The 27,453-nt window shown below is 53.5% G+C and overlaps 1 protein-coding gene and 1 long non-coding RNA gene across 2 annotated transcripts in view; one reads left to right on the top strand and one right to left on the bottom strand.

Moving 5' to 3' along the window:
- Positions 1-27,453, top strand: part of LOC144721492 (peroxisome proliferator-activated receptor gamma coactivator 1-alpha-like) — a 134,653-nt gene that overhangs the window by 21,355 nt on the left and 85,845 nt on the right.
- On the bottom strand, positions 8,629-16,237 carry LOC144721491 (uncharacterized). Its single transcript, XR_013585919.1, has 2 exons — positions 15,267-16,237; positions 8,629-8,680 (listed from the first exon to the last, which is right to left on the bottom strand). It is a non-coding gene; the product is annotated as an uncharacterized LOC144721491 (long non-coding RNA).

Genomic DNA, 27,453 nt, shown 5'->3' with positions numbered 1-27,453 from the left:
GTCAGCGAGCCTTCGACACTTGACGTGGCCTCGGAGTGCAGCTGGTTGTTGTTGTTATTGGTGGTGGTTGCGGTGGTGGTGATGCGTGCCCGTGACCCACAGCTTCGGAGGGAATGGCTGGTGGATCACGTAGATATTTGTGAGGTTCACAAATCCCGCCGGGCTGCGGGCAGCGGTCAGTAGGTGCCATCACAGCAAGAAGTGGGTTCTCAGACCCATCTGTGTGGCGATCCTTGGAGCGTTATCACCTCGTTAACGAGGAGGAGGGTGGGGGGAAAGGCGGGAGAGGAGGGAGAGAGGGGAGAGGGTTTCCTCAGATTTACTCTCACAGGCAAAACACGAATTCTATATAAGAAAGTTTTTTTGGTGTTAGATCGCGTAAATATAAATATGTCGTTAAACCCACCACCACCCGACACAGCCAATTAGTAAGGGTTGTCATGTCAACGAAACGTGCCAATTAGTTACTAATTCAGCACACCGGTGTGTTGGAGAGTAAACCCACAACATATACAATTCGAATACGACGTTTCGCCGGTAATTGTTGATTAACTGTGAATAACCCAACTAATTATAGATATCCCTTGTTATTGATATGAACACTTTAACCCCCCCCCCTTTGGTCTTCGCACCTGATTGGCTCACACATGGTGACATCACATGTATTCCTCTGTTCAAGACCGAAACAGGAGGTTGTTCCCCAGCAATTACAAGCGGCCTCACGCTTCTAATCGCGGGTTGTAATTGGCGGGTTTAACGACGCGTTCATTTTTACGCGACCTAACCCCCCCCCCCCCCCCCCCAACAAAAAAAAAAAAACTCCCATGTTATGAATAATATTGGTCGCGAAAGCTTTCGTGATAAAAAGAACACTCATTGCATAGGGATCGGCTAAACGTCCCATTGCAGGGACCCTCTTGATCCATAATATATTGAGCTTCAGTGAGGTCTTCCTGTATAAAGGAATTGCATCTGTTTTTGTTATTGATGTTGTTGTGATTCGCTACGGAACGCCGTGTACAATTGCTTTGCGCCGATAGCGCGTGAGGCGCAAGCGCGACTCGGTGCTCTTCTCGCCGCATCGCTCATTAGCGTCACCGCCACGAAGTCTCGCTGCGCGCGTGCCCTCGCGAGGCGGGTGATCAGCAACCACGCACGTGGCCACAACAACGAGCCCACGGTACATTCATTCAACTTGGGTTTTTTTTTATCGCAACACTAGTTTGACCAACACTTACGCTGCACGTTTAGTCGCGGGATGGTACACCACGAAATACAAATTATATTGCTCATCGATTTAATTTCGGAGTTTTTTTTTAACGTATAATTGCCTTGACTCGGAGTCTAGACATCGATGGAGTCAATTAAGCAAATAAGTAATGTATGTTACTGGCAATGCGGCAATATATTGTGTGGATTAATTACGACAGCGTTCATTGTTACAGCGATGCAATTGAATTGCTCTGCGCAGCGTCGTCCTCATTAATCATCGGTGCTGGAACACGCGGACCTTGCACACGGAAGCCGCGCGCCTCTCGCTCGTAAATTCCGAGACGCAAAGAGAAGGGAGGAGTCGTTGCGGCGGCGGTCTCGGTGCCAGGGCCCTTTCCAGTAACAGCTGGCAAACCCGGCGGCATTGTGTGCAACGGGGCCACGCCGATGCTGCTGTGAGGGTCAGGAAGGAGCGAAACCGGTGCCAAGTGTCCCTGTCAGTGGACAGCTGTGCTCAAGAAGGGCGCACGTGTTGTGTTGCGTGGCGGTGACACACAATGGCACGTGACGAAAACGCAACGCATTCCTCAACAGGTGACGTTTCCGGCAACATGAAGAAGGGCCATTGTCTGAAACGTCGCCGAATTATATATTTCCATTTCAAAGGCCACAGTGTTGTTGTTGTCGACGAATGTGTTGGTGTTTTGTTAGGGTCAAGGATACGCGTTGGCCGATGAAACCCATATGTTGCATTTTTGTGGTGAAACGGGGCCTTGTCTGACGAGTTATTAAACCGAGTGACGACGCCTTTATGGCCAGAGTCCGGTCGCGGGTGTGTGTGTGTCTGTGTGTGTCTGTGTGTGTCTGTTAGTCTGTGTGTGTGTATGTGTGTGTCTGTGTGTGACTGTTAGTCTGTGTGTGTCGGTTAGTCTGTGTGTGTCTGTTAGTCTGTTAGTCTGTGTGTGTCTGTTAGTCTGTGTGTGTGTATGTATGTGTGTGTCTGTGTGTGTCTGTTAGTCTGTATGTGTCTGTATGTGTCTGTTAGTCTGTGTGTGTCTGTGTGTGACTGTTAGTCTGTGTGTGTCTGTGTGTGACTGTTAGTCTGTGTGTGTCTGTCTGTGTGTGTGTCTGTGTGTGTCTGTGTATGTCTGTTAGTCTGTGTGTGTCTGTGTGTGACTGTTCGTCTGTGTGTGTCTGTTAGTCTGTGTGTGTCTGTTAGTCTGTGTGTGTCTGTGTGTGTCTGTTAGTCTGCCATCGCGACACTGCCCTTTCTTCTATCGGCTCAAACATTCGCAAGGGCTGACACAGCTGCGAAAAGCTGAGGTCACCAGGGTCCCTAATGGCCCAGGGCCGAGGATATATTTTTCGCTGCGGAGTAAATGGTGTGGGTGTCCCAACCCCCCCCTCCCCTCGACAGACGCGGCGGTGGTGGAACTGGAGCTGGAGAAAGGCGGTGCGTTTGGGAGGTGGAGGCGAAAGGGGGTCTTTGAAGGGGCGGGGATTGAGTGTTTGGGGGGAGGTGGGGTGTTTGAGAAGTAAGGAGGAGATGGGGGGGGGGTATGGAGCCTGTTTGTGGCCGATCGTGGATGACTCCAAGCCGGTGTTAACAAATGGGATTTTTGTTCCACGTCCAGTTTTTTTTCCTGGTGGCAGTTATTGGCGCTGTCAGGTGATGGAGATCCATTTGGCAGCCTTTGTGCCTGCTCGGTGTGTGTGTGCACTTGTGTGTGTGAGTGCACGTGTGTGTGTGTGCACGTGTGTGTGTGTGTGCACGTGTGTGTGTGTGTGGGGAGCGGTAGTGTAGCGGTTCGCGCGCTGCGCTATGAACCGGCGACCCGAGTTTGATTCCCGTTCACGGCCAACACCAGTGACGATTATCTGAACCGGTCCTGGGCCTCCTCTAGGTCGGCTCAGCTTCAAATGAGTACCTGGGACGGTATGTGTGCGTGCACTTGTGTGTGTTTGTGTGTGCGCGTGCACTTGTGTGTGTGTGTGTGCGTGCATTTGTGTGTTTGTGTGTGTGCACTTGTGTGTGTGTGTGCGTGCCCTTGTGTGTTAGTGTATGTGTGCGTGCATTTGTGTGTTTGTGTATGTGTGTGCACTTGTGTGTGTGTGTGTGTACTTGTGTGTGTGTGTGCACTTGTGTGTGTGCGTGCACTTGTGTGTTTGTGTGTGTGTGCACTTGTGTGTGTGTGTGTGTGCGTGCACTTGTGTGTTTGTGTGTGTGTGCACTTGTGTGTGTGTGCGTGCACTTGTGTGTGTGTGTGCACTTGTGTGTGTGCACTTGTGTGTGTGTGTGCGTGCCCTTATGTGTTAGTGTGTGTGTGCGTGCATTTGTGTGTTTGTGTATGTGTGTGCACTTGTGTGTGTGTGTGTGCACTTGTGTGTTTGTGTGTGTGTGCACTTGTGTGTGTGCGTGCACTTGTGTGTTTGTGTGTGTGTGCACTTGTGTGTGTGTGTGCGTGCACTTGTGTGTTTGTGTGTGTGTGCACTTGTCTGTGTGTGTGCGTGCACTTGTGTGTGTGTGTGCACGTGTGTGTGTGTGTGCACTTGTGTGTGTGTGTACTTGTGTGTGTGTGTGCACTTGTGTGTTTGTGTGGCGCGTGCACTTGTGTGTGTGTGTGGCCCGTGCACGTGTGTGTTAGTGTGTGTGTGTGCACTTGTGTGTTTGTGTGCGTGCACTTGTGTGTGTGTGTGCACTTGTGTGTTTGTGTGGCGCGTGCACTTGTGTGTTTGTGTGGCCCGTGCACGTGTGTGTTAGTGTGTGCGCGTGCACTTGTGTGTTTGTGTGCGTGCACTTGTGTGTGTGTGTGCACTTGTGTGTGTTTGTGTGGCGCGTGCACTTGTGTGTGTGTGTGTGTGCACTTGTGTGTGTTTGTGTGGCGCGTGCACTTGTGTGTGTGTGTGTGTGCACTTGTGTGTGTTTGTGTGGCGCGTGCACTTGTGTGTGTGTGTGTGTGCACTTGTGTGTGTTTGTGTGGCGCGTGCACTTGTGTGTTTGTGTGGCGCGTGCACTTGTGTGTGTGTGTGTGCACTTGTGTGTGTCTGTGTGTGTGTGCACTTGTGTGTGTTTGTGTGTGCGCGTGCACTTGTGTGTTTGTGTGTGTGTGCACTTGTGTGTTTGTGTGTGTGTGCGTGCACTTGTGTGTTTGTGTGTGTGTGTGCACTTGTGTGTGTGTGCGTGCACTTGTGTGTGTGTGCGTGCACTTGTGTGTGTGTGCACTTGTGTGTGTGTGTGTGCGTGCACTTGTGTGTTTGTGTATGTGTGTGTGTGCACTTGTGTGTTTGTGTGTGTGTGTGCGTGCACTTGTGTGTTTGTGTGTGCGTGCACTTGTGTGTTTGTGTGTGCGTGCACTTGTGTGTTTGTGTGTGCGTGCACTTGTGTGTTTGTGTGTGCGTGCACTTGTGTGTTTGTGTGTGCGTGCACTTGTGTGTGTGTGTGTGTGTGCGTGCACTTGTGTGTTTGTGTGTGCGTGCACTTGTGTGTTTGTGTGTGCGTGCACTTGTGTGTTTGTGTGTGTGTGTGCCTGCACTTGTGTGTGCGTGCACTTGTGTGTTTGTGTGTGCGTGCACTTGTGTGTGTGTGTGTGTGCGTGCACTTGTGTGTTTGTGTGTGCGTGCACTTGTGTGTTTGTGTGTGTGTGCACTTGTGTGTTAGTGGGGCGCGTGCACTTGTGTGTTTGTGTGTGTGCGTGCACTTGTGTGTGTGTGTGAGCGTGCACTTGTGTGTGTGCGTGAGCGTGCACTTGTGTGTTTGTGTGGCGCGTGCACGTGTGTGTGTGCATGCACTGTGTGTGTGTGTGTGTGCGCGTGTGTATCGGGAGGATGAGGGGAGGGGGGTCTGTGTGAAACCGAATGAGCGCTGCAACAAACTGCCGCACCCACGCGCACGTCTGCTGGCTGGTGTTCCATCAGCTGGCAAACGCACTCGCGCTCCCTCACATGCACACGCACGCACAGGTCACCACGCAGAGACCCCCCGTCTAGCCTCGAACAGACTGTTGGGAGGAAACTGCTGTTAAGTGAGCATCTATGAAGTCCGACACGGCTAGAGCCACGGCGGATCGCTTTTGTCTCCCAGTGGCGATGTTTACACACCGTACCATGTGTTCATTTAAGGCTGAGTCGATCTAAGGGAAGAGCTGGTTCAGATATTCGTCACCGATGTTGGTCACGAGCGCGAATCGAAGGTGCGTCGCCGGGTTCGTAGCACAGTGCGCTAGCCACTGCATTACCGCTCCCCCGTCTCAAGGTGTAGACACCCCTACACACACTCACCAGCACCCCCACACACACTCACCCCTACACACACTCACCCCTACACACACACTCACCCCTACACACACACACCCCGACACACACACTCACACGCCGTACTGTGCACGCACATCCACGTGCTTAACGCGCTGCGTAAGCCGCGAGACTCGAGCACAATTCTGGGGCAGATGTTTCCCCTCGGGAGCTAAGAATCTCAGAGCTTAAATTCGCCTTTGTTCGCGTTCATTGGCTTCGAGAAGTTGCGCCCTCCTCCTACTCCCCTCCCCCCCATACCTGAGCGTTCCCCAGACGAGTGACTCCAGGTTGAGGAGGTTAAAATCTCCGTCCCGGGTTTCGTCAGGCTCAGCTGATAATGCGAGCGGACGGATTGAGAGGCTCGGAGACGGGCATAGAGACCCATAGACTCACGTAGTGACCCACAGACTCACATTGAGGCCCATAGACTCGCATAGAGACCCCTAGACTCACGTAGTGACCCACAGACTCACATTGAGGCCCATGGACTCGTACAGAGACCCATAGACTCACGTAGTGACCCACAGACTCACATTGAGGCCCATAGACTCGCATAGAGACCCATAGACTCACGTCGTGACCCACAGACTCATATTGAGGCCCATAGACTCGCATAGAGACCCATAGACTCACGTAGTGACCCACAGACTCACATTGAGGTCCATAGACTCGTACAGAGACCCATAGACTCACGTAGTGACCCACAGACTCACATTGAGGCCCATCGACTCGTACAGAGACCCATAGACTCACGTCGTGACCCACAGACTCACATTGAGGCCCATAGACTCGAATAGAGACCCATAGACTCACGTAGTGACCCACAGACTCACATTGAGGCCCATAGACTCGTACAGAGAGCCCATAGTGGAACTGGAATGCGCTGACCGTGGCTTCATCGTCAGAGCTTTATCAGATAGAGACCCATAGATTGACAGGGAGACTCAGGCTCACATAAAGACCCCATTGAGGAAGCGGCATGTGCTGGTAGTGGCGACATCGTCAGCACTTTCTTGAGCAGATGGACGCACGCAGCTACCAGGAGACAGCGGTTTTGTGCGGTCCAGCACCGGTGCAGCAAAATAATCATGTTTACTTCCTTCATCATCATCATCACCACCATCATCTTCACTGTCGTAATCATCACCATCGTTCTCTTCATTTAATCATAATCATCACCATCGTTCTCTTAACTTAATCATCATCATCATCATTGTGTTGTCCCATCATCAATGAATCCACGCGCTCGCATTTTCAGCTGAGTTTGTAAAACCCGGGGCGGAGTTAGTAACCTCCTCTCCCTGGAGCCACAGAGACCTCCTCGCACCGCGATGGTTGTGGCTACCTGCTTGACGTATGACGATCGAACAGTAATCGATTATTATTTTCCATGATTTCGCTCACGATGCATGCAAGCATCGATTATAATTATTTATCCAACCCGAACGCGACCCGAACGAGGAATGACCGTACGAGACACACGAGGTAAAGGCGAATCGACCGTGGAATCGATTCGTGCGCGCGACAATCGCGAGCTTAATCGGATCGCGAGTCGTTTGTGTTAATGACGGCGGAGCTTGATTCAAAAAGTACAATCGGGCACGCTCCGGTGACGTCACCGCGGAGTCATCTTACCCCTTCAGTGTAATTGAACGTCGGTGCGGTGACGTCCGGAGAGCGCTCCTGGCTGTGATTTTAATGTCTCCCCCACCACCTCCCACCCCCATTAAGGAATCTTCAGCACGGCACACAGAACCCGGGCAGCCCTGCAGTAGCTCGCTCAAGGCGCAGCCCTGCAGTAGCTCGCTCAAGGCGCAGCCCTGCAATAGCTCGCGATGCGTCCGGTCAATCCTTTTCAATGGCCCTCAAACGGCTGAGCGGGTGAGGAGTAGTGGCACAGTGGTGAGCGCCCTGCGCTCACGAATCCCCGACGAACTGAGTTCGATTCCCGGCCATGGCAAACGCCAGTGGCGGAGTGATGCTTGCAGCGGCCGTGACCTCTCCCCACCCCGCCAGCCCTTCTCTGACCTGCGTGGTGAAGTATGATCGAGTCACCCTCGTGACCGATTCGGCGTGGGGAGGCTTTCGTCCCGTAGGGGATTGATAAATGTTCTCCAAATAAATAAATGACTCACACCGCTCCTGCACAGATGGATCGATGTGGTTGTTGCCCCGACTGATGGCACGCGATTGGAGAAGACATCGCGGCTGTGAGTCGCATTCGGCATCTCAAGAGAACACAACAACAACAACAACTCCAACAGCAAAGGCCCACCGCGCCAAGCGGCCAGCAACGTACAGCACTCTTAACGTCATTTGCAATGGATCAGAATGAACACGTATCTAGAATTACCCGAAGTTATTATTGTTATAAAATATTCTTGGCGGTGGGGGGGGAGGGGGGTAAAATAGACGATGATGGGAGGAGAGAATGGCAAGGGGGTGGAGCAGTGCGAGGGACGCCGCGGGCAGAGAAGCGACGGGCGGCGAGGAGCGCGCGGGAGTCGCCTCGAGCCCCCCCCCCCCATGTGCCGCGCCCGTGGCGAGTGTCGGGAGCCGGCTCCGAGGCCGTCGTCAGTGCCGCCACCTCTGGCCGGATCGAGGGAAAAGTTGACAGGAACACCCCCACCCACCCCCCACCCCCCATCCTTCCACCCACCACTCCAACCCCCACCACTCCAACCCCCCCACCCCCACCGCCTACCCCCTCCCCCCATCCCCAACCCCCAATCCCCCCTCTCCTGCAATTGAGGCGCGGAGCCCTAATGAAGGGCATCGCGCACAGCCTCGTAACCTAAGAGGTGGGGCCGATAGGATCACAGAGGAGCCGTGGCGTTGTCCGTGGTGATAATTCCACGGGGGGAGGGGGGTTCGGTTAGAAGCAGGGGGGGGGGGGGGGGAGATGGATAAGGCAGCAGCAGCAGCAGCAGCAGCAGCGGTAGCGGCACACGGCGGAGGCGCGTGGGCAGTGGCAGCCCGAATTACGAGCCCCGGATCCAGGATTAGTTCTCACCTGGCTGAGTGAGGATGACAACTTGATCATCCTCATCCAATTGCGTCTTAACTTCGTCGCTCGCCCGCTCGCTCGCCGCTGATGGGCGCGTCGCAGCGCCCAATTAGCTCTTCCTCTCGTGCGAAGGAAATCCGGTCCAGGCTCGCAAATCACTCGGAGCCGCTAATTACAACGGAGAATAAGAGGGGAGGTAGGGAGAGAGGAAAAAAATAGACATAATGTGATATCTTTGGGGCCCTTTTTTTGCTCGGAAAAAGATGATGGGGGGGGGGGGGAAGAATAGGCTTTAGTCATTTCAAATCAAGAATACAGGCGTAGAGATGTTCAGCCACCAAAGAGACCACGGATTTCAAGACATCGTGTCCGCATCCACCACACACACTTGCGATGAAACACGCAAACGTGCTTCGATCCTGGCAAACAAAAAAAAACATCCAATAGATATGATGTTGCTCAAACCCGAGCTATTGATGCTATTTGCATCTCGTCTCTGTGCTGTTCGCCTTTGTGGCGTCGTCGTCGTTGGCGAACGACGGCGATCCTCTGGCGGAGGCCAGTCAGACTCGAGGACAACGCAAACCTCATCGAGGCACGTTTGTCGTTCGCATCTTTCACCGCGAGCGTGTGCCTTGCAAGAGGTGTCAATTTGGTGTTTGAACGTCTTAACGCCAGTATAGCTTGCCGGGAAGGCGGTACAGCCTATCTTTTCTTTCTTTTTACTTTAACCCATCATAATAGCGGATAATGACCGCACCTCGTTTTAAGCGGAAAACATCTCTCAGTACGGACTCGAAGTTGAACTCGCGGCGTGGACGTTGTGTTTGAGTGGCCGTTAACGTTAAACATGGCTCCGCGAAAGGTGTTGCCGATTGTTTGTTCCGCCGGGATCTCTGCCTGTGATTAACTGCTCGAATAAAAGAAGGCGTCTGATAAAGGCGAGGTGATGTACGAGTCTCGTCTCAGACGGAATGGGCTCACAAACGCAGCCGGATTGTGAGCGCAAGTTGACATTTGCTAAGACACCTAATTCTCGCACTGTTGGCATTTGTGTTGACAAGTCGTGTATTAAAATCTGTGATAGAGAGCAGCAGGGAAAAGGAACTGGCGACGGGAGTGTACACAGGTGACAGAGCACGCTACTGCCGCGGGTTTTCTGTTTCCGTGTGCGTTTTTGTCGTGTTTGTTGTGTCTGCATGGGGAGCGGTGGTGCAGTGGTTAGCATGGTGCGCTACGAACCCGGCGACCAGAGTTCCATTCTCGCTCACGGCCAACACGAGTGACGATTGTCTGAGCCGGTCATGGGTCTCACCTTGGTCGACTCAGCCTCAAATGAATACCTAGTGCGGTGTGTCAACATCGCCACTGGGGAGACAAAGGCGGCCAGACGTGGTGCTGGCCACCCACCCCCTCGTGTGCCGTGCCGGCCTTCACAGGTGCTGCTCGCTAACAGCACTTGCCCCACAGTCTGTTGAAGGCTGCACGGGAGGGATCGTTGCCGTGGCTCTGGATATGCGTGTCTTTATACGAAAAAAAACTCAGAATAAATGACTCATTGCTCTTTTTTTTCTTCATCCCGAATTGTCACGAGAAACAGATTACCCCCGCACGTCAGTGCGGCTCTGAAAAGTTAATTTTACATCGCGGGATGGGGCACGCAGAGAGCCTTTGAGTGATGCCGAGCGCAGGACCCTCCATGCGGCACGAGCGATATAAAAAAGACCGCATGTGAGCACGTGCATGCGGGTACGCGTGAGCGTGCGTGCGTGTGAGTTCACGTGAGTGTTCGTTTGCGTGCATGCCATCTTCGTCTTTGTACATGCATGTGTGTGTGTGTGGAGTCATCCACCCCAGTTGTGCTTCCCCCGGACCTCCGATGAACACGGTTGGTTACGTATGGTGCGAAAGAAGTCCAACATACACATATACATACGTTCTTGTTGACAGCATTACCCCCAACAGTCAGTGTCGGCTATTTGGGGGATCTATGTATTTGGTGTGTGAGGAGCGGCAGTGTCGTGTTTAGTGCACTGTGCTACGAACTCGACGACCCGGATTCGATTCCCGCTCACGGCTAAAATCGGTGGCGAATGGTCGCGTCATCTGTCTTGGGCCTACCGTACGTCGTCTCGGCATTAAATGAGTATCTGGTGCGGTATTTAGACACCAGCGCTGGGAAGACAAAGGCAGCTGGGCGCGATGCTATCCACACTATCCCCATCGTGTGCCGTCCTGGCCTTCATAGGTGTTCGCTGAGAGTACTTACCCCAACAGCCTACGTAGACTACACGGGTGATCTTTGTTTCGTGTGTCTGTGACGACAGACACGGAGAGAGAGAGAGACGTGACCCGGCGATTACGCACCGCGCCGGGTGTCGGCGCCTGTTGCCGTACGTGACGATTCGATTAATCGCGTCGATTCAGAGAGGCTGTCATTTAAATATCCGAGTTTCGTGTGTACACCGCCTTGTCTGTGTTACTGCCTGTCGCGTGTGTTCTGTCCGGTTCGCCTGCCTCGTCTCCCCAGCCTGGATCGTCTGTCCCCGTCTGCCTCGTTCGCGCCATCGGTCAACTCGAACGGACGACCGAGTCGTGTGTGCCATTCATCGACCATGCACCGACTCACGAGTGAACGAATTAATTAGGAGCGTAGGAACACGTTTCTCTTCTAAATCCATGACATCCCCACGAGTCGTTCGGGAAGGGCAGCTGACCCTTTCGACCGACACGAGAGGTCAGGAACACGCGACACGCTACCCCCAGCCCAGCCGGGTGGGTGGGCGAGGTGGGTAGGGGGAGGTGGGTGGGGGAGGTGGGTGGGCGAGGTGGGTGGGTGGGGAGAGGAGACACCAGCAAGGTCACTCATCCCAGCGATGGCAGAGTGCCAGGCAGGCGCATGAAGCTAAGCCCGCCGACCCGAGCCCGTCAAATAACACGCGCCAGCGATAACTATTTCATCATCGCTTCGTGTTTTCGCCGCCGATGGGGGGGGGGGGGGGTGGATCTCATCGGCCGGGAAAGGATTCCGGCCGCATCTCCACGCATTTGCTCCGGCGTGGACATGCAGTGCCAAGCAAACAGCGCAATCATACACCCCCTCCTCCTACCCCTACGCCCCTCTCTTCCCAGCGTTGCACAAGATCTGTCGAGCGGTGATCGGGTACCCCTCCCCACCAGACACCCCCTTTCGCGGCCCCGCCTCCCTATGCATCCACACGATCACCACCCCACGCCACGTTCAGGAATAGAGAGCCGGGTCCATTGGCACATGTTCAACTGGATCCAGAGCAACAGACGCAAACACATATAAATCAAAGAGGGGAAACTGAACGCCGAGGCTACCATAGTCGTACATTGAGTACCGGCACGGGTCATTCTAGAATTCGGGGGGAGAGAGAGAGAGAGAAAAAACACAAAATCTAAAAACAACCAAAGCCACTCCTGGCTCGTGGCGTCCCACAATAGCGGTCAAATGGAGCTTGAAGCCGGGATGAGTTTGATTTATTTTTAGGGGGGGTGCGGGTGGTGGTGGGGGTGGGTGTGCAATTGTTGATTTATTTTGTCTTAGAGGATCGCCGCTTGCCCGGTGTCTCGTTTACAGCAGGGACGGCGATAGCGCGGCGCGCCACCTCCCCCCGCACTGCTCGCGCCCCCCCCCCAACCCCCCCCAACCCCCCCCCCCCCATCCCCCCCCCAACCCCCCCCCCCTCCTCAGAGCAGCTCTCGGGGCTCTCGGGCGCTCGGGATGCGCGACGGGAGAGAGGCGGTCGAGCTCGCCGCGTGCGTAGCGAGTCAACTGTCCGGCCGATTGATTTATTGACTCTGTGCCCCCACCCACCCACCACCACCACCACCACCCCCCTCCAGTCCCGCAGCGCGGCTGCAAATTAGCCGTGTCTCCCTGTCGGCGTCCGTTAACTGCACTTTGATGGCTGAACAGCTACGCGGGGATCGATGTGGATTAAAGGGATGAAAGAAGAGGCTCGCTTTTGTGCGACGCATTAAATTATAAAGGGTGGCGGCTGGGTGCTTTGTTTGGGCCGTGCGTGCGCCTGGCTCTGCTCTGCCCGCTTGTTGTTTTGTTTACACTTTGAGCTCACACACACACACGCACATATATATACATTCTATATATATGGGATTTTCGTTGTTGATTTGTTGGGAGCTCGGACAGATACAATAATAGGGCCACCCCCGTGTCGCCGAGTCTCTCGCTGAGACGAGAAGGTCACCCTGGCCTCAGGCGGGGGCGAGTGATGGAGGGGATAAGGGGGCGGGGGTACAGACGCAGGGGCCCCCTACCTCCACCAAATCAGATCTGGACGGAGGATTTTGTAATCAGTTTATTTGTTTGTTGACGGGACGAGCGCGTGTCGGGTTTCCCGTTGTGCGTCTGGCCCGGCTGGAATAGATTGGATACCAGAGAGAGAGACACACACACAAGGCAGAGAGAGAGAGAGAGATAGAGGGGTGGGGGTAGGAGGGTGGAGGAGTGATCGAGGAAAATAAGCATCGCCTTCATGAACTGTCGCCAGGCGCCAGTACCTCAACAGCACGTGCGGGCGCAGTGACGTCACAACGAGGGGCGGGTGGCACGCGCGCGACGCTCTCCGCGTGCACGCGCTCCAGGCTCGCATCGAGGCGGCGCGCTGCAGCGTGGCAGATTTGGACGCATAGAGCGCCCGCAGACCACGGCAATTGTGGAATTCCTGAGTTTCGCTATTCGTGCCCTACGCTCGGATTGTCACTGTATAACAACAACAACATCACCCCCTTGGTGTACATTCGTAAGTGTCCATTGTTTAGGACCGAGGCACGTCAAAGCAGCATCGCCTGGGCATGCAGTGTTCGCTGTTGAAGATTGACGCCGTGAAAGCGAGACGACTGACACCTTTGTAAGACTCGCGGGGTTCCGTGTCGGTGACCGAGGCTCGCTGAGATCGCTGCTGGGGACGCGCCGAGTCATCGACATCCTCGCCGCGTTGCAAAGCCACGGGGACTTTCTGGGAAGGACAGGCGATGATGCGGTCGCGTGCTCAACGTGGTGCAGTCGTGTCATGAGTCAATATATTTTATGTATGTATGTAGAGAGATACATTTATAATGCGTTCATTATTAATGCCTCTGTGATGGGATTTTAAAGAGTTTTGCAACAACAACAACATTTTCCATATATTAGGCGGCGTCTTTTGTTGCCTTGGAGTCGAGTGGGATGACGCAGCGGGGGAGTGGCGCTCGCAGGGTGCGCGACGATGGTCGGGCAGGAGAGGCGGGTGATGTGGAGGGTAGGCCAGGAGGGTAGGTGCGATAGGGTTGCTCCCTGCCTGTGTCTCGCTCACTCTCCTGACCCTCCAACACTCACCCAAGACCCCTTCGCGTCGAGGAACGTAAAACCGTCACGCAAATCTCGCTCATCCTCGCAGCGGATTTTGGTTAACCGTCGATCAAAGACGGTCACCGCATCGGGTGCTTTCGGATGTCCTTCTGCGCCCATCTGGATCGCTCTTCCTTCCGATGTTAGGAAGCTACTGGAGCTATGCACTTTTAAATTTAGATTGAAAACTATTTCTTTAAAACTGCTTTTTGTGTTACGTTTGTTGTCCTTCCCCCGTACCGCCGATTAGCACGGTTGGCTATGCGTACCTTTGCGACATAAGTTCAACATACATACTCACCCAAGATCTCATAGGCCCCATATACTCACCCAGAATCCTCTGCGCGACCACGCTGCCCTGCACTCTACACCCGAGAGACGTCACTCTCTCACGTGGCTGGGCCCTGACCTCACTCTCCCAGCTGGCCACAGCGAAATGACTGCCACACTCGCTGGGGAGCGGCGGCGCAGTGGTTAGCACACTGCGCCATGAACCCGACAACCTGCATTCAATTCCCGGCCAACAATTAACATCAAGAATATCTCACCATATCTCCATCTCCCCCCCTCCCAAGACGCCCTTCAACCCGCTGTGACCAGCAAGGTGAAGTATAGTCAAAGAAACCCCATGAGCCACACAGCGTGAGAGTTAGCGGGGGGGAATGGTGGGCTTCATCCAGCAGTGGATTTTGTAACCAACCGTGCTAATTGGAGGTGCGAGTCGTGAATTAGTCTCAGTGGGCGCTAATGGTGATCGTTAAATATGCGTCTCCTTCGTAAACCACAATAACAAGAATAGCAATTTTTTTTTCGAATTACGTAAAAAAATCCCGCCTCAATATTTCAAGAGCCGCAATGCACTGTGTGGTGAATGCGAGACGGTGGTGGCCCTTGACAAATAACGTCGCGAGGAAGCGGTCCTTCAAGAGCCACACGCGGCTCTCGAGTGGCAGGCCGCGGTCCCCTGGTCCCGCTGATGTTGCTGGTAGAGCGGTGGTTCTCAAAGTGGGGGTCCCGGTAGCCACCCCGGTGGACCGCGACGGTCCTCCCAGGTGCTCGCGGTGGCTATGATGCTGAACGCACCTTGATCCCGACAATAGTGACGACGCTCCTTGTACATTTTTTGGTTTCGGACGTTAATTAAAATATTTTACTCATTATATTTCATTTAAAATGAAGTTCGGTAAACAACCCTGATTAAACTACCCTAACCCTATCATCTAAATACCCCCCCCCCCTGAAAACAAACAAACTTACAGCTGCTTTAAAAAAAAGTTTTTTTTTCATGTTCCGGTAATATGAAGCATTTAGTATGACTACTATTCAGAAATAAACATGATTGTATTTTTGGTATTGTCCGTGAATGCGCTTTGTCACCGGGGGTGGACGGACTGGGTGGTCCGCTGGCCTCGAGAGGTTGAGCGGCACCGCTGGAGAACACCGGCTGAGGTGGTTGAGCCACACGGATTGCCTCGTGGGTAACCGAGTGGTCAGTCGCTGTGATGAACTTCTTTCGCACCGTACTTAGCCAACCGTGCTAATCAGAGGTGCGGGGTGGGGGGGGCGACAACAACAAAACACAAAAAGCAGGTTATTATGAAAGAGTTTTCAATCGGGATGATTTCAAAAGTGAATGGCTTCAGTGGCTACCGGATAGCGGGAAGAAGAGCGTTCCAGACGGTCGCAGAAGCGCATCTGAAAGCGGCGCGCGATGCAGTGACCGTCTTTGTTGCAAAGTCCCATGGCTTTGTGCTGGGTGACCAAATACAAACGCTGTGAACACGCGGTCTCTTCACTCCGTTCGCCGCGTTCACTTACACCGTTCACTTACACCGTTCACTTACACCGTTCACTTACACCGCTCACTTACACCGTTCACTTACACCGTTCACTTACACCGCGGTGAATTAAGGTGCCCCGAACACATTTCGGAATCAAAACACCTCTTACTCTCTCATTCACTCACTCTCATTCACTCACTCACTCACTCTCCCATACTCTTACTCACTCACTCTCTTACTCTCTCTCTCTCATTCACTCTCTCATTCACCCACTCTCTTACTCTCCTCATTCTCTCTCTCACTCACGCTCTCACTCACTTACGTTCTTATTTTCTTACTCACTTCCTCCCTCACTCTCTTACTCACCCTCTCATTCACTCTCTCATTCATCCATTCTCTCACTCTCCTCACTCACTCACTATCTCACTCACTCTCTTACTCTCCTCCTTATTCACTCTCTCACTCACTCTCTAACTCACGTTCTCACTTTCTTACTCACTTTCTCACTCACTCTCTTACTCACTCTCTTACTCACTCTCTCATTCACTCTCTCATTCACCCACTCTCTTACTCTCCTCCTTATTGACTCTCTCACTCACGCTCTCACTCTCTCACTAACGTTCTCACTTTCTCACTCACTTTCTCACTCACTCTCTCATTCACCCACTCTCTCACTCACTCTCTCACTCACTATCTTACTCACTCTCTTACTCACTCCCTTACTCGCTCACTCACTCTCTTACTTATTCACCCTCTTACTCTCTCACTCACTCTCTCACTAACTCTCTCACTCTTTCATCCACTCGCTCTTTCACTCTCTCGCTCTCTCTTACTCACTCACGCCTCATCATCGTAACGCGTCTCAAGTCTGAACGCAGGACCCTTTGTGCGCACGGCAGCGAGGCACGCCGTGCGCACGCACGGACTGTTGCAAAACACCGACCCAGAACACAACGTCAGTCGCGCGGTGACGTGTTGTCGCGGAATTAAGTTAATTGCGAGCTGAAGTGTTCCGCTGTGTAGATCGTTACCATCAGGGGGGGGGGGGTTAAAAAACTTTTAACAGCCAGAAGGAAAACCCCCCCAGAGTGGCTGCTCGTCGGGAGAGAGAGAGAGGAGAAGAGAGACTGAAACGTTCACGGAGGAAATGAAAGACTCATTGCTGGCGTTTGTTGTTCATAAGAGGCTTATGACGTAAACCTCCAGCCCTAAGCCGGCCCAGGCCTTGATGGCTCGGTGAGTGGTGGGGGACGGCGTGGGTAGAGAGAGAGAGAGAGGCGGGGTGGGATGAAGTCGCCAGATGAGAGCAACCCAGAGCGCGAGCCTTAGGCCAATTACGCGAATGGAAGGCGGCGCTGTGTGCGTGCTGTGGACGTGCGTTGTGTGTGCGTGCTGTGGACGTGCGTTGTGTGTGCGTGCTGTGGACGTGCGTTGTGTGTGCGTGCTGTGGACGTGCGTTGTGTGTGCGTGCTGTGGACGTGCGTTGTGTGTGCGTGCTGTGGACGTGCGTTGTGTGTGCGCGTGCCTTGCGCCAACATCGCTCGCCGCAACAGTCGATTGAGGGTATAATGGGATATGTGTCCCTGTTTTTGCGTGTGAGAGTGTGCTGGTGCTTGTGGGGAGCCGTAGTGTAGCGGTCAACGCGCTTGCACACGGCCCACAATATCGACCGCTCCAGGACCTCGGCCATAAATCACTGGGGAGACAAAGGCGGACGGGCGTTAGCCTGGCCACACCACTCGCTCGTGCATAGGTGCATTCTCGGCCTGGATAGGTTTTCACGAACAGCATTTGCCCTAACAGCCTGCTCCAAGTCTATACGGCGGAAATCGTTGCCTCTGTATGCATGTGCGTGCATGTGCTTGTGCGCGTGTACCTTACGTGCTTGATTTAGGTACTACGTGTGCGCGCGCGCGTGCGTGAACCTCACGGATCGGAGGTTCGCGAAAGGTGGAGCGATCGCTGCGCTGGTGGCCGCGGCGTTGTGCTCGGAGCTCGGCGCTTCCGAGACTCGGGGCTTCGAGCTAAAAGAGGTCGCTCGCCCTCCACGCGGACTCTACTCGACACTAACCCCATTTCAATGATGTCCGCGGTGGCGGAAATGCTCTGAGGTTCAGTAATCAGTGTGGGGAGAGGAGGTGCTGCGTGGGGCCGGGCATAGGGGGCGGGGGGGCTGAGAGCAGTGCCGGATGAAGATAGTGCGGGGCCAAGTAGCATGATGTTATAAAGGGGCCCTGAATAAAAAAAACATAAATATGAAAACACTATTTTTTTACTTGCATAGTAGAGTAATTGTATTTTTTCACGTGCTATACAGCCAGATAATACGACAAATCGCTAACCCTAAATACCCAGTCGTTCAGAAAAATTGAAGGCAGTATAGTCCTATAGTAATAAAGCAAGTGCAAAATCACTGAACCGGAATTGATAGCTTGAAAGCATTTAGCGCGGGGCCCTTGAAAGTGCGGGGCCCGTAGCATATGTAGCTACTTTTGCTACTAGGATCATCCGGCACTGGCTGGGAGGGTTAGTGGGGAGAAGAGAAGCGAGGGTTTGGGGGTGTTATGATGCGGCGCATTTTATTTTGAGCGTGGCTGATTGTGACATGATTCATTATCTGTTGCTATGTTTGATTCTTCATTCACGATTTGATCTTGACTTAAAGCTTTCGTGACTGCAGAAATCCATATTATTTGGGTCATGGAGATAGGTTACAAAAAAAAACAACCTATCTACGTGACTTTACCGAAAGACCCAAGAATACACGATTTGATTCCCGACGATATATTTACCACACGTATTTCATACATTCCTAATTACCGACGACACATTAAGCGTGGGAGGAGATGCGACAGAGTCGATTTGGCATCGTGTCTTTGCGATTGTAGACGTGAGAAAGGTGGAGGGCGGGAGAGAGGTAGCGGGTTCATGGGGTGCGACACATCCTGACACCTCCTCTCGCAGTACCAGCAGCACCAGCATCAGCGGCTTGTGGCTCGCCATCGAACAAAGACGGTCACTGCATCGCGCGCTTTCAGATGCGGGCCGTCTGGAACGCTCTTCTTTCCGATATTCGGAAGCCACTGGAGCTATGCGCTTTAAAATAATCTAGATTGATAACAAATGTCTTTAGAACCTGCGTTTTGTGTTTAGTTTGTTGTCCTTCTCCTCGCACATCCGAATAGCTCGGTTGGCTATGTATGGTGCAAAAGAAGTTCAACATACGTAACATACAACAACGCCACCAACAACAACAACAAAAATCGACAGGACCACCACCAACAATAACAACAACGGACAACACTGCCACCACCACCGTCTCTGCTACAACTACCACTCACAACCACCAACAAACGTGATCACGACCACTACCAATACCAAAAGCCACTACCGTTACCCATACTACCATTAGCAGTACCACCACCACATCTGCAACCAACAACAACCCTAACCAAGAACGCCACCACCACCAACAAACCACCACCACCACCACGACGACTATTAATGCCGACAACAACAACGTCAACCCTTGCCACAATCACCACCACCACTAACAAAATCTCCACGGTAAACAGTACATTTTGAAACCATTACATTTACCAAGCGTGACCTTCGCGTGCATTGAACTTAAAATGGGTGTAGCTCGGGCAGGAGAGCATTTTATAGACAGTAAATAACAACCGACACCACCATCACGAACAACAACTACTACTGACACCACCACAACCACGAAGAACAATCGATACCATTAACAATAAACCGACAACACCACCACTAAAACCGACACGACCACTAACAACAACCGACACAACCAAAAACAACAATCGACACCGCCACCACCACCACTAACAACAACCGACACACCACCACCACCACCACTAACAACAACCGACACCACCACTAACAACAACCGACACCACCACCACTAACAACAACCGACACCACCACCACCGCCGCCTTTGTCTCTCTACCACTTTCAGTGAATGGCTCTTGAGTGAAATCGTACAAAGGTCATCGCGCAACGCCACGCGCAGGAATGTAAATACAAGTCACGTGGTGTCCCCGCGTCGAGACTGGGGTTTATTTTATAGCGGGCTAAGCGATCGGACGCGATGTGCAGTCGTCGAATCACTCGGGGGGGGGCAGATAAATCGAGTACCGAGAAGTCTGTGGCCCAAGCTGGATGACGCTGATGACGCACGGACGCGTCGAGAGCCGGTACCCTCGTGCTCGAGACAGTGGTGGCATCGTAAAATGACTTGCCCTGTCCCCCCATAACCCGGCCATGGGAATGTGGAATGTCCCAACCACTGGCTCAACGGACGTGAGCACCTACTCACTGATTGATTGAGCATGGATACGATTTGACCTTTCACCTCAGCTGAGTGGAACCTGGCAAGTCTCCTCCTCGTTTAATCGATTCACTCATAAACATCACCGAGTGCACTCACGACGCACGCATCGGCTTATTGCGCGCAGGTATCGATGGTTGTATTTATTGAGCTCATTACGGTGTGGGCAGTGCAGAACAACCCCACTAGACACCTGTGAAACCCTCTTGGACATCTGTGAAAAAAGAGCTTCATAGCTCATCGGATTCCCCCAGTATGAATAAATACTCTGATTCTTGAACACCATAGTTGTCCCGTACATCTATGCCCCCCACGTCTGTGCTCCCTGGTTTTCACCAACCTGCACTGACGGGCGCGGCGAAGTACGGTAAATAGATCATCTCTAAGACGCGCATGGCGTGCAGCGAGGGCGCTCATCCAGCAGTGGATTGACGAGAAGAACATCCGTCCGGTAGTCGGGCAGCGGTGGCCACGCTGCTGCACGTGACTGCCTGTGGCCCAGCAGTGTGGAGGCAGCAGCCAGGGTTGGTGGATCACCGCACTGATGGCGTGAAACTCCCCTCCCGTGGGCGTCGATGAGGTGCCGTACTCTAGCTCGCCAGGGGAAGTAAGTGCAGCGAGTTGGCTACTCGACATCTGCTTCCATCTGTATGGGGATAGAGCGTTGCCCCGTCGCGCAAGGCGCGGGCTTTCTCCGGGTGCTCCGGTTTCCTCCCGCACGCGTATAATAATAGTAATAATATGCACGACTCATCACTAATGGGCTGAAAATGTATTGAATTAAACACCCAATGTAGCGGCAGGATCCTTGCTGAAAAAGAGTTTCACTGCTCGGTGTGGCACTTCTGGACTGTTCAGTGAATTTACAAATAGCTGTTCTTGTATAATGGTTTCATGCCACCACTGTAGCCACCAGAGGCGCTACATTCATCGGTGTTACAAACAATTTAAACCCATATAAAAGCAAGAACACAAGCGGTGTTATTGACGAATCCGTTGGGTTTGTTGTTGTTGTTATCTGTGCTTGTGTACCACTGCCAACGCATCATCATCACGGAAATTGTTGAGACCATAATTGGCAATTGCATCAAATCGTTATCAAGAATCGTAACAATTCATCGATTCTCGGGGGTTGGGGTGGGAGGCGAATCTCGTCCCAGCGGTAGCGCGTTCGTCGCTTATTGCAGAGGTCGGCGGTTCCGAATTCCAGCGGCCGCCCTGTTTAATACTGCGGGGTATATTAACAATTCAATACCACGCGACCGTCCGTGTCACAGTTAGAAGTTAAAGATCCCGTGACGTAATTGGCAAGAGTAGACCGACGTAATGGCCCAATTATTTATTTTTAGTATTTTTATTTTACCAGGTAAGGCCCACTGAGCTGTCTAGCTCTTTTCTAGAGGCGACCTGGCTATCACAAATGATAGCTCGGCAAAGTGGCTTCTCACGTGCAAATGTATAGCAGCCAAACACTCGAAACGCGTGTTGATGTTGATTCTAAATGTGGAGGGAAAAACTGGAGGACGCGAAGGAAAATCCACGCGACCACGGGGAGGGAGACACGCAAACTCCAAATATACAGCAGCAGGCGTCAGGGTCGGGATCGAACCTATGACCTCCTGCATACCAGGCGAGGTAGTTAACATCTCGCCACCATTTGAAAAATCTGGCAAATTACTCAACCACTCCCCCACCCCACCCCTCTCTACTGCGACAAACCTGGCAGGACCCTCGTGAAGAAGAGTCACGAGACTCGGCGAGGGGTCTCCGGGCTAAACAAGTCTTTAAAGGCGTAATGATGATGATACTAATAATGATGATTCTGCTAATCAATTCACAGAGCGGAATGTACTGGGTGGCGCCGCGTGTGAACAGCGATAACCTTGGTGGTGATGGTGGGTGGGGGGAAGACGCTGAGTCGGCACTTGCTGCTGACTTCTGTCTCTCCGAGTAAAGAGGGAGAGCTCAAGGATACGGCTGTGATTACTGATGCGTGCGTGCGTGCGGTTGTAGTGGGGAGCGGTGGTGCAGTGGTTAGCACGCTGTGCTACGAACCAGCTCACGGCCAACACCGTGACGATTATCTGAACCGGTCCTGGGCATCCCCTAGGTCGACTCGGCCGGTGTGTAATCATCGCCACTGGGAAGACAAAGGCGGCCGGGCATGGTGCTGGCCACCCACCCCCTCGTGTACCGTGCTGGCATTAATAGGTGCTCGCTAACACTACTTGCCCCAACGATCTGTTGTTTGTAGGGGGAGCTGTGGTGCAGTGGTTAGCACGCTGCTCTACGAACCCGGCTACCCGATGTCGTGGTGTCGTGTGTGGGGAGGTGGCTGAGTGTCGCCTGAGTTCGACTCCTGGCCACGACTGATATCAGTGGCGAGTTATATCAGCAATCACCTAGGTCGACTCAGCCTTAAAATGAATACTTGGTGCAGTGTGTAAACATCAGCACAGGGGAGACAAAGGCAGCCTGGCGTAGTTTCGGGCCACACCATCTCCCCTCATGCGCTGTGCCGGCCTTACCATGTGCACTTTCCCCTAAACGATTTACGACAAAATGGGAAACGCTATGTGTGTCTAACCGTGCATGTATATTACAGGCGGGCGTATTCGTAAAAAAAAACATTTTGCTGCTGCTGCTTCTGTGATTGCACGCAAAGTTAATGATGACAGTTCCTTGCTCAATCCACTGCTGGATGAGGAAGGCATGCGCGCATCCCCCATCCCTTGTCTGCCTGTCATGGGGGGTGGGGGGGTGTAGTTTGACGATATCTCAGCACGCCGGTGAGGGGGTCACTGGGTTCGTAGCGCGGTGCAGTAGCCACTGCACCACGGTGCCACCCCACACACGCACGATTACGCAACCATACAGACACACGGCGGGAATTTGCGTCTCACAATCACAAATTATGGGCAGAGTGGCCTTAGGAAACCTTCCTTTGCTTTCAGTGTGAAAATGACGATTATTTTCGCAAACTCGGTGTGCATATCGACAGATTGCATCACTCCCGCGAGGGTAACCTAGAGTTGTGAGCATTGTCTGAACCGGTGCAGGGCCACCAACTCCTTTCACCGACCGGCCGTGGCCAGCGTGGCCAGTGAACTATGGTGGGAAGGCCCCCGTTCGGCAGTGGATCGGCATTCTTTGATTTCTCCACCCATGTTGAGGACTCGGTCTACAGCGCGTTCACTCACCACACTGCAGGTCACAACCACACACTCACTCACCCACTCACTCACTCACCCACTCACACACTCACTTACTCACCCACTGACCCACTCACTCACCCACTCACGCACCACACTGCAGGTCACAACCACACACTCTCACCCACTCACACACTCACTCACTCACCCACTCACCCACTCACTCACCATACAGCAGGTCACAACCACACACTCACTCACCCACTCACCCGCTTACCCACTCACCAACTCATTCACCCACTCACTCACCCACCCACTCACTCACCCACCCACTCACCCACCCACTCACTCACTCACTCACCCACCCACTCACTCACCCACTCACTCACTCACCCACTCACTCACCCACTCACCCACCCACTCACCCACCCACTCACTCACCCACTCACTCACCCACTCACCAACTTGCAGGTCACCTCACTTCTCTTTCTGCCTCTTCCCTCGCACCGCTCCACTTGGGAATTCCGTCCTCCCATAACCATCTCTTTTCCCCAAACTCTTAGAATGTATTCGGCAAGTTTACCCATTAAAGCCTCACTGCGTCTCAATGCTCTTTTTTCAGAAGGGTCCTGCCAAGTTTGTTTGCAGTAAGGGGACGATGTTGCTGCTGCTGCTGTGCGATCCCAGTTGAATAACTTGCAGATGATCTTTCAGAATTCGGATGTTTGGCCAACACCATGGTGGTTTTTTTAGGTATGGGAACCGGAAAACCCGAAGGAACTCTATGCAGATTAGGAGTAGAACATATAAACTCCAAAAGTAAATGCGTCCCCAAGTCGATAATCGAACTCAGGTTCTTCTTGCTGCGAGGAACATGTGTGACCAACACGTGGAGCTCCACCGCTTCGCCAGGGCCCTTGCTTCATGTGCCATCTGATTCACACCGCGATGCCGAGCTGTCGATTCTTTACGATAACCTCACTTGCAGTTACATTTGACATACTCGTCTGTTTACATATTCATACTTTAGTCACCCTTTATCTATTTAATGTGTCTGTAAAATTAAGTGTAATTGTACGACGACCGGTACGGGGATAATCTTCCTAAGCCGATCAACGCGATGTGGAATGAATATCTGTTTTGTTTAACATTGATTTACGTTCGTGCATCATTTTTAATTTCTCACGCGGCGACGCAGTTGTTTTTGCCCTGATCTCCATTTGCTTCACTGCCGGAACTTTTTATATTTGTTTTGCTGTTGTTAATGTTGGTGACCCATGTCACTGACTCTTGCAAATGAGACTTTCTATCCACGAGACTCCCTATCCATGAGACTCTTTCCATCCCTGGGTCTCTTTCGACTTCTCGTCTAGTCAAACAAAGCAATGACAACCAACACAAGCTTGAACTTCTCTGCGCCGTTTGCTTCGAACCGCTTGGCATTTTCGGGCCCTTTGATGTCCCGTGCTCAGGGACTGGAAGAAACAGAAGATTAAAAAAGAATAGGGCAGTGCGTACCGGTGGTATTTAAACGGCGGGGGGTGCGTGGAGGGGTGAAGTTGGCTCCAGGTCGCGTGATCAGCTGTTCTGGGTCCCGAGCCAGAAACGCCAGTCTCTCCTGTTCCATCCTGAACGCGGGCGTGCAAGCTCAGCACAGAACAATCAGATCGTGCTCCGCGGTGTTGTTTTGTTTTTTTGAAATCTGCCGACGCGAAGATGGAGAAGAGAAGATAGCGGAGGCGAGGGGAAAAAAGTGAAACTTTTTGTTTCGCGTGGCGAGATTGTGCAGGCTGTCGCCGAGTTGTAGGTGGTGGCATTACCGGCTTCGGCAGCCGTAACGTGAAATGCTGTGGTGGTGGTGCTGCTGCTGCTGCTGCTGCAAAACGTAGCCCTCCTGCGAGCTGTAGCCCTAGCCCTGAACCTCGCCCCAACCCTAGCCCTGTACCTCACCCAGCCCTAGCCCTGCACCTCACCCAGCCCTAGCCCTGAACCTCACCCCATCCCTAGCCCTGTAACTCACCCCAAACCCTAGCCCTGTACCTCACCCAGCCCTAGCCCTGAACCTCACCCAGCCCTAGCCCTGTACCTCACCCAGCCCTAGCCCTGTACCTCACCCAGCCCTAGACCTGTACCTCACCCCAAACCATAGCCCTGAACCTCACCCCCAGCCCTAGCCCTGTACCTCACCCAGCCCTAGACCTGTACCTCACCCAGCCCTAGCCCTGCACCTCACCCAGCCCTCGCCCTGTACCTCACCCCAAACCATAGCCCTGAACCTCACCCCCAGCCCGAGCCCTGTACCTCACCCAGCCCTAGCCCTGTACCTCACCCAGCCCTAGCCCTGTACCTCACCCAGCCCTAGTCCTGTACCTCACCCAGCCCTAGCCCTGCACCTCACCCAGCCCTAGCCCTTAAACTCACACCCAGCCCTAACCCTGTACCTCACCCAGCCCTAGCCTTGCACCTCACCCCAGCCCTAGACCTGTACCTCACCCAGCCCTAGCCCTGCACCTCACCCTGCCCTCGCCCTGTACCTCACCCCAAACCATAGCCCTGAACCTCACCCCCAGCCCGAGCCCTGTACCTCACCCAGCCCTAGCCCTGTACCTCACCCAGCCCTAGCCCTGTACCTCACCCAGCCCTAGTCCTGTACCTCACCCAGCCCTAGCCCTGCACCTCACCCAGCCCTAGCCCTTAAACTCACACCCAGCCCTAACCCTGTACCTCACCCAGCCCTAGCCTTGCACCTCACCCCAGCCCTAGACCTGTACCTCACCCAGCCCTAGCCCTGGACCTCACCCTGCCCTCGCCCTGTACCTCACCCCAAACCCTAGCCCTGAACCTCACCCCCAGCCCGAGCCCTGCACCTCACCCAGCCCTAGCCCTGTACCTCACCAGCCCTAGCCCTGTACCTCACCCAGCCCTAGCCCTGTACCTCACCAGCTCTAGCCCTGTAACTCACACCCAATTCCAACCCTGTACATCACTCCAATCGAAGCCCTAAGCCTAATGCTCACCTCAAGCCCTAACCCTAAACCTCACCCCAACCCAAGCGCTAACCGTGAACCTCACCCCAACCCAAACCCTGTATCTCACCCCAACCTAAGCCATCACCCTAATCCTCACCCCAACGCAAGGCCTGGCACTGAATCTCACCCTTACCGCAACATTATAGATCTCTTCTTCCCCCGTGCATGAGGAAATGCGAGTGGCGATACACGCAAACAGGTGACTTTCAAAGCCGGGTCCGCACCTGAAAGAGCAGTTGCGCAACTTGGTTGCATGCAACTGCACCGCATATATGTGGCCGTCTCTGCAACCTGTTGCAAGAAGCTGCGCAACTAGTTTAATTTCTTGCGAAACTCCCCTTCCTGTGGGCGTCGAGCTGCCATACCGCGGCTCGCCAGGAGAAGGTAGTCGAGCAAAGTGCAGAATAATGTCATCAGTACATTCTGTATGGGATAGAGCGTTGCCCCCTCGCACGCGCGTGTGTTCTCTGGATGCGTCGGTTTCCTCCCACATGTACAAACACTAATTCATTGGCCAAAAAGATCCCAACATATAGAGGGGGTCGCAGAGCTTGGGCAATTGTTGGCAGTGGGTGGCTCAATTCTGATTGGCTGCTAAACGACACTATCATTTATACAGAGGCGGATCTAGTAACTCCCCAAGGTTGTCCGGTCTCAAAATTCCATGCTTGGCTAAATATGCCTCTAAATCATGCGATATATATGAAAGTTGTTTTGCTGTCTGGCGCGAGGGCAGGCAAGTCCGCAGCGGTGACGTCAACCGCGGACTTCTGCGTGATGACGTCACGCACCGCCCCCCCCCCTCCCCCCACACCCCCCACCCTCCACCCTGGCCGTGTATCCCGCCCAAGTGCCCGTGTCAATTTTCGGAGTTTCGTGGTCGCAGTGTTCCTCACCGCATAGCAAATGAGGCGGCGCGTGCCTCCGGAGCTCGGGCACCCACACTGCACCCCACCACGTCACCTTAAAAGGTCGCAGTGGCTAAGGTGGAACGAATCACGTGGCCGGTGGTGGTGGCGGTGCTGCTGCTGGCGGTGCTGCGACCCCCACCTGCGCGGCCTCCCCGCGGGTCTCGGCCGGCAGCGGCCGGTACCGGCTCGGCGGGCGGTGGCATGACCGGTCCCCCGTACTCCGTGGGCTCGTGATGAGCGAGTTCTCAGTCAGCGGAGGATGATGAGGACGAGGAGGGTAATGGGGCAGAGGAATAGCAGCCGATGTCGGATGAGGTCAAACGCGCGCGTTGGGGGAAG

The sequence above is a fragment of the Lampetra planeri genome, chromosome 12 (assembly GCF_965212315.1).
Source record: "Lampetra planeri chromosome 12, kcLamPlan1.2.h2, whole genome shotgun sequence".
NCBI classification, from domain to species: domain Eukaryota; kingdom Metazoa; phylum Chordata; class Hyperoartia; order Petromyzontiformes; family Petromyzontidae; genus Lampetra; species Lampetra planeri.
The sequence above is the reverse complement of the archived record's forward strand: the minus strand, read 5'-3'. Positions and strand labels throughout refer to the sequence as shown.